The sequence below is a fragment of the Haliotis rubra genome, unplaced genomic scaffold, assembly GCF_003918875.1.
Source record: "Haliotis rubra isolate DU_JTF1 unplaced genomic scaffold, ASM391887v1 Scf149, whole genome shotgun sequence".
In the NCBI taxonomy this organism is placed as follows: domain Eukaryota; kingdom Metazoa; phylum Mollusca; class Gastropoda; order Lepetellida; family Haliotidae; genus Haliotis; species Haliotis rubra.
The window spans coordinates 705,933-715,677 of NW_025765436.1; positions in this window are offsets into that span (position 1 = coordinate 705,933).

A 9,745-nucleotide genomic window follows, 5' to 3' on the forward strand; every position below is an offset into this window, starting at 1 on the left:
GCTTTTTCCCCCAAAAAAAATTATGTTTGAGTACTTTCGAGAAACCCATTCCTCCTTCACACCGACACAATCACTGAAATGTGAAACCAAACAAATGGATGATTCCTTATATAGAATCTATGGCCAATTCTGCACCGTTAATGTTGTTATATAGCCTACACTGGTGACACGTCCAAATTTGTTTCATTTACGTGTATTGTTAATTCACTCCCATTATGACTATTCCGGTGTATTCCCAGAATGGCCCCCGGGCCCCTGCCTATGACGTAACAAACCAAATTCAGGGTCCACTCCGGGACAACTCGTTAAGAAGGTGTGAACGTGGGGGCCAGTGTGGGACAACTTGTTAGTTGTCAAAACAAAGAGTTAGTCTGCTACTGTGAGTAGAAGACAGCAGTAATAAACTGCTACTGTGAGTAGAAGGTGGCATAAACCGACTATTCCCTGTCTGATTTCTCTAACAAAACAACATAATTCATTTCAAACTTGCTTGCAAAGGGCACTTTGTTTTAACTTCAAGATAAATCTCCTTTAAAGGTATTTAGGAGGTCATACCTGTCGTATGCAAAGCGAGGAAACAATTGCTTTTTTTAAGTATGTAACACAGAATTAGCCTGAGCCAACATCACCGTTTGCAATCACTGTTAAATCAAACATACTCATCAATTATTGAAACATTGTCGATACACATTTTTGCAGGACTTTAGGGACCGTTCATAACTTATGACTAGGGGTGGGGTTAGATGATGATATTAAGGGGGGTCACCCATTTTGTTCTGGGGAGGTAGGGGGTCATCAATTTTGTACACAAGTTTCTAGGGGGGTCAGCAATTTTGTACATAAAGATATTTAAAATTATGATTTAAAAATATGGAAAGGGGAGGGGGATCCATTGACTTTGTACATGACATGCAGGGGGGGTCACTTACTTTGTACAAAAAATTTAGGGGGGTCATTCACATTGTACATGCTTCTCCATAAAAATCATCATCATCCCACCCCACCTACCCCCAGCCATAAATTATGAACGGTCCCTTATTGACTTCTTTGTCATACAATGGCCGTGATACTCGTGATACAAGTTCATATAGACGGCATATAACCTTTTTTGAAACACGTACATAATTTGGACCTCCGGCATGGTTAAAAGCAGATATATAGCTACAATGGGAGGAAGTAAGAATATTCAACTATGGATGAGTGACACTATCCCAGTTATATTACATGATGTGCGATAAAATGCCGACGTCGTGCAGGTCTCAGACGTTTACCATTTTGGAGAAATCTACAAGCATGGGCAGGTTTGTTTGTTCATGTACAGGTATACGAGATGTAGAGATAGACCAGTGTCGTTCTAGCATTAAACTATCCTATATTGGTCCAACGTTGAACATTTCCTATGTTGGAAAAACATTCGAACTCCCTAACATTAATGAAAAAAAACCCCTTCTGATATCATTCCCAAAATGAGTGAGTAGTTTGGATGCTTCGAACTATGTTATAGTTACTGAAAAGTGCGGTGGCATAATATTTTAGCAATTCAGTGCATAGGGTCAGAGACCCGGTATATGGTCTCTGATAGGGTCAATATCCTTTTTAAATTGACGTTATCGTTCAAACAAAAATACCCACACCGTCGGCATACTTGCCTCGTGTGTATTTGTTAACAACTTTTATTATTCTTAACATAAAGTGGAGTCGTTTAGACAGGTTGGGGATCATGTATAATATTATATAATCCCTGCTCTGATCGGAGTGCAGTTGGCATAGTTTTCACCGAGCTGCAGTGTTGGCGTCTAAGGGAAGTAACTCTATTTACCATCGCCGCACAGGAAGTTCCCCCGAGCTTCAAAATGGCTGTCATTCACAGAGCCCTGTTCACCTGGTTTACTGTTTTAGTGTTTCTTATTCTTTTAGTACTGCGTTTGGACCACAAGGTTGAGTGGAACTGGTTCTTGATTTTCATCCCGCTGTGGCTTTTTGATGCTGTTGTTGTCATCTATATTACAGTAAATATGATCGTCCATTGTAAAAATGGTTATGATAGAAACGAACTGACAATGAGAAGAAAAGCCTGGTTTATGGCATCGGTTGTGCTCAAAATGTCGTTCCAAGTGTTACTCTGTCTCAAAGTACAGTACTTTTACGACATCATATCCACGTACATTGTGATGATTCCATTCTGGCTTGTTCTGTCAGGTGCATCGATTGATGTGTTCAGAAGTTTGATGAGGTTACATTGATATCCTGTGTGTTCTGTGTTGGCACACACATTATTTCTGACGTGGGATCCATCCGTCTACAGGAAATTCACCGTTCTAACAAGTCATTCCATTGTGTTGTTGACACCTAACCCAGCCTGTTTGAAGCAAGTTGCAGTGCTCAGCACCTATGTCATTCTTCATCATCCACGATATGTTTTTTGATGTTCTGGATATACTTTCATGTTAAGCAAGGTTGTTTTGGAAAAGTTTGTTCACCAAGGGATGCTCAATGGAAGTAGTAAACACTGATAATGTGTATCCACACAGGTAGCAAGGTGTAATATGCTGCCATGTATGACTGATACATACTGTTTACAGAGGGTATGGTCAATGCCTACAGAAAGAGCAGAAGGAATAGGTGATGATAACAACACTGGTAGTAACAATGACTTACCATAAATGACCAAAGCAAGAAATTCAAGGACTAGGTTCTGATTTCGGGGACGAGAATCATGAAAGCTATATTTATCTGGCATGTGTCCTTGTGCATGCAAGAATGCTAGAAACATTTACTGTTTGAATTTAATAGATGATGATATGTGTAGGTTAATGACTAATGTCTAGTCAAGTTGTCAACAGTATTACAGCAGTGGAAACAACATATCTAGTAGAAGTAGTAGTGGTGGTGGTCCGATTAATTGAAATACTAGTAATCGAAGATTGGTCGCAGTGACTAAATGACCAAGCAATCGAACATGTTTTCTCGTAATAGACACAACCAATCTTGGAACACTTGTTTGCATTACGATATTTTTCACAAGGCTGGGCTGGTTTTGTCTGGGTCATTAAATTTGCATTTCATAAGCACTACAAGCTCATTTCAAGTCATGATTGAATTTATCTTAAAGAATCTAGGAAATATGTGTTCCTAACATACTAACCATCATTTAAATATGTAAGAATTGCAAATGGACTCTATGCAATTTGCAAACAAACAAAAATTACTACATGTGTTTTTCTTTATTTTTGTTAGTGCATTAACAAAAATAACAGGAAATTTGATAAATGACGCTAACCAATTATTTTCAATGATTCATCGGTTGTAATGGACCAATCATCAATTACTAGATTTTACCCAATTCCCAACACTAAGTAGTAGTACCAGTACTGACTCCCAGACTGTATTGCAAAACACACTGCTATAATCTGTTGACAACCAGATGCTTTTCTGTCAGTTATTGATGGAGATGAATATTTATCATTGTTTATGTGAAGACAAAGTTACAATATTGAAAAGATGATGTGTTATAATTTCTGAAATGTTTGACATACATACTGGAACCATGATACCTCTTACAATCAGCAGTGAAAAATTGTATAAAGAATGTTATTGCTTCACACCGAATGACTGATTAAACCATTGTCTCAATGGGCATGTCTCATCTCTCTGATCATTATTTCATACAAATCAAGCAGGATAAAACTATTGCTTCATACAACAATGCCTTGTTAACAGTGTTTGTCTTGATGAAAACTCAGGTTTGATTCAATGTGGGAAACATTTTATTTGTCACTCAGAATGAAACTGCTAAAAGGGTAGTATTTGTCCAGACATCACTTTGTGTGCCGAAACTATTAAGATGTAAGAGTCCCAAAATTTCAATATCAGCATAATTACCCGGAGATATCTCAGTGTCATGGCAGGGACAACATCTAGAAACACGCCTGAAAAAAGCACTTGAGCACATGAAGAGGGTAGGATTGTCTCGGATCACAATTTTTGAGAAATCACTGATCACATGTTACTGATGCTAATATGCTATTACATGAAATGCACAGTGACATCTCACTGATGAAAACACTTACAAGAGACAGAAGGGTACAACAGTTCTATTTCCACATGGGTAGAATTTGTGAAGTCTTGCCGCAATGAGAAGACTGAATTAAAGCTGACACAGTATAACACTCATCTCGTTAAATATTAGGATTTCCCCTAGTGCATGTACAGATATGGTGCTACTTGTCATGGCCATTGCTTTAATAATCATATCACTGGTCTGAAATCACTGAGGATCTTCCCAGGGGTCCCACAGAAAACTTGCCCTAAGGGAAAATGTCTTCATTGGAAAATATTGTAACACTTGATAAGTACTGGATTGAAGTTTAATTGATTTAATTTCAGCATATTTGTCTGGACCAAGCTGGACTGCCCATCCAAAGCTGATAACCATGTCATGAGATAATGTATCAAATGAGCCAAGACAATATTGTCTGCCAAACACTTTTCCCATTAGGAAATTGTGGCCTTATCATGCTTTATGTTATCACAATGTTTTTTTACAAGTGCTTGAATGTTCAAGTCATTTCAATATGATGATAACTATCATTTTCATCTACATATCAGCGTCCATTGTAATTACAATATTGTTGTTTTTCACTGTCTGCTTTATCAAGGGATATAGTATTGTGAAAGTGATATTGATGTATGGAGGATATTCTCATACAGTTTGTGTACACTCTGTAAATACGCAAGTCTTGTGTAAATAAAATATGATATTGACTTTTAAGATGTGTACAGTGCCATTCATTTTATCCCCCCGGCATGTCCTCTTCCATCTGTCCTTTATCATTTTGTTTCCAAAGCACAACTCGAAAACCATTCAATATCTTTCAACAGAACTTAGCAGATATGAGACAGATTCCAAAGTGGTGGTCTTTGCTATTTGCAGATTTTGGCATTTTTATTTTTCTCAGTTTCCATGGAAACGATTTGGACTTATTCTCAAAAAGGAGGGGTGGGCTTTGTTTCCAGAGCACAACTCGAAAACCGGTCAATATCTTGCAGTCTTCTTCCAACTTCCAACATGCCAAATGCATATATCTGTTCCTGACGTGACAGACACTGCATGCCATAAAACCTTTGAGTTTAAAACAATGTCAGAAGAACTTCAGTCTGGTTTTTATCACTGATTGGTTGGCTGGTTGGGTTGTTGTTTAACGCTGCACTCAGCAATACTCCAGCTTTGTGGCGACAATCTTTAACCGGACAATCCAGTGATCAACAGCATGAGCATCGATCTATTTAATTGGGATACATTTACATGTGTAAACCAAGTCAGTGAGCCTGACCACCTGATCCGGTTAGTTGCCTCTTACGACAAGCATGGGTTACTGAAGACCAATTCTAACCTGGATCTTCATGGGTTTTTTATCACTGAAATGCACAGCAACATACTGACATGTTTGACTGTAAATTGTGAATTTTACCATGACATGTTCATATGCACATCATGAAAAAATATTTGCTAGAAATTGGCATGTTTGCATGAAATTCATAACATCTTGTGTATGGATTAACCATTTTCTAAGTCCATATACAATTATACAACTTAGTTCCTAAAATAATGTTAGCCCCAAATGGAATAACCCCCATGTTTAGTATATAACTTTGTATACATCGTGGGGTTCAACTTGCTCAACTTCTTGTCAATACAACAAAGTGAAACATGGATGTTCTAGCAAGTAATTTTACTCAATATTGTACAAACAATCCATGTGTTCTAAGCGTATTATTAACATAAGTTGTCCACTGATATGGGCAGCAATTTGGTCCAAAATACCTCCAGGGTTTTATGCAATGCACAATTGTGCGTCCCGTACACACAAATGTAGAGAATGGACGCAGAAAGAAGTCACTGTGTTCAGAGGGACGCATAGTATTATTCAATGACTTTGCTAAGTGTTTTGGAGTTCCTTTCAGAGCAGTTACATGCATAATTTCATCCATCAGTCCAATGATTCATTCCATTTTCTAAAGAAATTAAGAAATTGTACAGACCTCTACACTCTCAAATTGCCTCCAAGGACCCTCAAAACTAATAATTAGGGACCCCAAGGACCCCCATGTTTGTGAGTCGAGGTAAAACCACAGTAACCACAGGAATGTTGTGAATAAATTAATATACTACAAACAAAACGTATGGGAACACCCTAAAATTTGATAGTCATATATAAACTTAAACATGGTGAGGTCATTTATACTCTAAGGTAAATGCAACTTTTTGTGTGTTTAATGGACATGTGTTTAAACGACATGTTGGAACATGCACTGAAGCAACTGATACAGTATTCGTTGAGTTTGAGTGAAATGAAATATTGACAAAAACAGTGAAAAACAAGGGTGCTGAAACACACCAGCACTATGTTTGATTCAAACGCCCAAACAGAACAGCCAAGACAGACTTCCCATGCAGCTTGTGGCAATGTTTCCTTTTAAAGAAGCTACAGACAGTCTTGAGGCATCACAACTTCTTCACCATGTCACAGCCCAGACTGTTAAGCGCCCACGGCAGAAGCAGGGCCATTGCATGGTTACAGGATGGTGAATCCATAAGAAGTGCTGCTCGCATCTTCAGGTGTCGCTCTCTGTCATTCACAGACCGATGGACAGGTTCCATGCCACTGGTTGAGTACAGTCATCACTCTGAAAAACATCAAGGGCAGAAGACCGATATGTTGTTCTCCAAGCCCTTCGGAACAAATTCAGAACTGCCAGTGCCCAGTTGCTGCATGGGAAGTCTGTCTTACACATGCACTAGGCTGTTCTGTTTAAGCGTTTGTATCAAACATGGTGCTGGTGTGTTTCAGACCCTTGTCTTTCACTGATTGACAATGTTAAATTTCACTCAAACTCAACGAATATTGAATCAGTTGCTTCACTTCATGTTCCAACATGTTGTTTAAAGTGCCCATTCAGCACACAAAAAGTTGCATTTACCTTAGAGTATAAATGACCTTACCACGTTTAAGTTTGTATATGGCTATCAAATTTTGAGGTGTTCCCATACTTTTTGTTTGTAGTATAGATGCTGAGGTGAATAATGTATTATGTAATTTGTCATGCACCCTCTATGTGAAGTCATCTGTGGGACAAGGAAATATTGTTTGATATGAAGCTTTCTTATTTGTGAGATTTACAATACTAGCCTTGATTAACACAATATTTTCCAAAATGTTCCTATTTCCTTGTGGCTAAATGTTCAACATCAAATCACAGCATGCTCATGTGTATGTACACAGAGGAAAATGCAGATTAAACCCTGAATTTGGAACCAACTGCACCACCATCAGACTTTCTTTGTAGTAATGTTGTCCTTTCAAAGAGCTCTGAATATCATGATGAAAAAGAGTGAGTGAGTAAGTTTAGTTGTACGCCGCACTCAGCAATATTCCAGCTATATGGCGGAGGTCTGTAAATAATCAAGTCTGGACCAGACAATCCAGTGATCAACAACATGAGCATCGACCTGCGCAATTGGGAACCGATGACATGTGTCGACCAAGTCAACGAGCCTGACCACCCGATCCCTTTAGTCGCCTCTTACGACAAGCATGGGTTCATTCTAACCCTAATCTTCACGGGTTGATGAAAAAGAAACACAACAAACCAAAGCATGGATGAGGGGATGATATGTAGAACTCTTCTTGTCTGGCAACAAACAGAATAACTCAGGGAAAGATTCATTAGAAGTGTGGGAATGAAAAACATAAAGCTGGTAAAATCAACATAAATCTTGGGGCAGATCTTGAAGGTACCATCCATGGAAACAGCACTGCTCTTGCACAGCCTTTGCAGGTTATCAACAGTAGCAAATACAAGAATTCTACAACACTTTCTTGAAGATCGTCTATGAGCAGAAAAAGTCTCTGTCCATTCACCATCTAGCTGGATATCTGTTGCTGCTTGCGGTGTCGGTGGAACTTTCTTGGCACGTTGGCTGTACAAACTCGACTTCACACTGTGAAAGAGCTTACGATTTGTAGCAACTTCTAGTGGTGTTGCATCTGCTGAACCTGTCAGTAGTTTCTTTCTTTCTTGTTCATATATCTGTGGGATGCTGATGAGTTCCTCTCTGGCTCTTTTCTTCATAGAAGTTGTGATGACATGGGCAGCAGTCATTCCTGTATGACTGATGGGTGTGGCCCTTCCCTCTTCTATGAAGAGAACCATCATAGGAGACTAGTGTCTTCTATTCACAGTAGCAGATTAACTCTTTGTTTTGACAACTGAAAAGTTGTCCCACACTGGCCCCCACGTTCACACGTTCTTAACGAGTTGTCCCGGAGTGGCCCCTGAATTTGGTTGTTATGTAATAGACAGGGGGGGCCACTCTGTGAAAACACCATGTACACAGTGGAAAATGCTGATTAACCCCAGAATTTGGAACCAACTGCAGCACCAAATACTTTCTTTGTATTAATGTTGTCTTTTAAGTTCTGAAACACACATGCACATGAGGGTTGGTCATTGTTTCATATTCGGAGTGCATAATGTAAAAACAATAATCTGTATAAAAACACTTCATACTTTATTCATAACATTTGACTATTATTGTACACTGATGATCTTTATTTCAATTTCTGTGTTTTGTACTACCTGCAGTTAGCATGTATAGTGGCATCAAACCCAACCTACTCACTCACTAATACATCCATACCCTTTGTGTGTTATGTTATGAAAGTAATATGTCTGTTCTAACACTTTTTGTGGAAAACGTAATTTTGCTGAATTTGTGTAATCAACTAAGCGTGATGACACATATTTTCTAAAATGTAAAACTGAGGAACTAAAAGTGATAATTATATCTGAGGAACTGAAGAACTAAATATGATAACACTTATGGGTAAGAAATGAATGTGTGAAGAACTAACTAAATGTGTAAACCTTTGTGTTAATGAATTTCTAAGAATTTAACTAATTTTACAAACCCCTAATATCTAAATTCTAACTCTATTAATGTTCAAAACATGGTTAAAAAAAACAACTAATCTAACCCTGAATATCTAACCTCTAACTTTCTTTACTAACAAAGCCCACTGATTGTCTAAGCTAATTTATGAATATCTAACAAATGACTGACTTTCTAACCTTACCCTAAATATTTTACCTCTGGTATCAGCGATGTTGAAAACCGACTTAAAATTCTAACATATGAAATCTGGGAGTGTGTAGTTCACTCGCAGGTAAATCTCGTGCAGTCAGTGTCTGTGGCAGTTTAACTCCGCGAAGTAGCTGCATTTCGAGGAATGTTTTTAAATTCCATAAACACTAACTGAATGAGATGTGTTTGGGTGAACTCTCCCGAAAAATGTCTGTCATTGGGCACAACATGGCCAGTCTGGCTTAACCCCTTCAACAGGATCTCAGTTAAAGCAGGTGAACTTGATATGTGAAGAAAGCCCAAAGGAATGCAGATCTTTGATATTTACCTCTTTGACAAAGTAAGGACAAGGTGCAGACAAACCTGGAAACTGATGAGGGCAATATTGGGATACAAACCCTTGACTGAAGACTTCCAGTGTGCCCAAGGGAGGCAACTGTGCACAGCGAACGATAGTCCATGATAGTCTGAGTATATCTGTGCTGTCTTGGCAGCTGTCAATTAATTATTGATATACATCCTGTCATGGTTTGTCTGTTACAAGTTATACAACTGTTAAATCTTTATGGGTTAATGTCTGTTTTAAAGATTAAAGGCTGA